A 1,154-nucleotide genomic window follows, 5' to 3' on the forward strand; every position below is an offset into this window, starting at 1 on the left:
GCTTCCTCCTGCACGCCCCCTACTGGGGATCCAGCCCACAACCCGGTCCTGTGCCCTGACCTGGAATCCAACCGGGACTTCCTGGTTCCTAGGTCCACACTCAACCACGGAGCCATCCCCATCACTTGCCTAATTGCTTCCCCGCCCCCTATTGCCAAAATGCAGCCAGATGGAGGTACTCACAGCTTTCTGGGGGCACTGTTCTCTCTGGCCGCTGGGCCTCTGGAGGCTCCCTCCGCTTGGACCCTGTCTAAGCCAGCGCATGCATCCTGTGGGTTGCTTGGATTATTTTCTGTCGGAAGCCTTCTGAGTCCCCATCCCCACCACCCTGCCTCCACTGAGCACCCCCAGTTCCCTGTAAGCCCCCTATTACAATCCTCATCCGCCAGATTTGTCGCTGTCTGCTTCACCTGTTCTTGCGCTTGGAGAGGTTGGAGAGCGCAGGCCCACCAGACTCACTGCATTTGAGGACCGAATGAATGAACTACATATGTCCAAGGCCTGGGAGGTTCAAGGCTCCGGAAGCGGTCTCTGCACCTAGGGCAGTTAATCTAGTTAGTTTCTTATCTAAGTCAGTGACAAAAGGCTTTAGGTAGCAGTTTAGGCTGGAAGAAGCTGGGTCTATCACAGGTTGGTGGCAAACAGCTCCAAATCAACCCTTCCGCGAAGCCTTTGCAGACACTTGTCTCCTCAGAGCTGAGAACTAGAGATAAAGACGCTGTAAGACCTGCTTGGTCTAGTCCCCCCACCTCTCTGGTGTGTTTTCTTGGGGGGGTGGGGGGAGGATGGGACTTGCTACCTTCTGGGTCTAATTAAATGGTCAGCGAGCTCAGGTCGCGGGGGACACCAGAGGGCCATTCTAGCCGTGGTGTTCACATTGTTTCTTCTCTTCATTGTTTCTTTTTTCCTTCGCTCTTGCCCTCCTCCTTGCTCCGCCAGCCCCGGCTTCCCGCCCTACGACCTCCCACTGCCTTCCCCCGGCCCCTCTCTCTTTCACTCCGCTCCGCCCCGACCGAGGAGGCGAGCCTAGTCTCGCGGCGCACCAATCCAAGAGCCCCGTTCCGTCCCTGCCTCTCCAAGTCCCGCCCCACGACGCCAACCACCAATCACGCTCCGCGCCCGCTCCGCCGGACCACCCAATCGCGGACGAGCTA

The 1,154-nt window shown here is 58.1% G+C and overlaps 1 long non-coding RNA gene across 1 annotated transcript; it reads right to left on the reverse strand.

Moving 5' to 3' along the window:
* Positions 1 to 185: 185 nt before the first annotated feature.
* Positions 186 to 942, reverse strand: LOC106723928. The gene is made up of 3 exons (XR_001359678.1): positions 800 to 942; positions 411 to 537; positions 186 to 269 (listed from the first exon to the last, which is right to left on the reverse strand). It is a non-coding gene; the product is annotated as an uncharacterized LOC106723928 (long non-coding RNA).
* Positions 943 to 1,154: the final 212 nt, after the last annotated feature.

This window comes from Myotis brandtii, unplaced genomic scaffold, assembly GCF_000412655.1.
Source record: "Myotis brandtii unplaced genomic scaffold, ASM41265v1 scaffold68, whole genome shotgun sequence".
Taxonomy (NCBI): domain Eukaryota; kingdom Metazoa; phylum Chordata; class Mammalia; order Chiroptera; family Vespertilionidae; genus Myotis; species Myotis brandtii.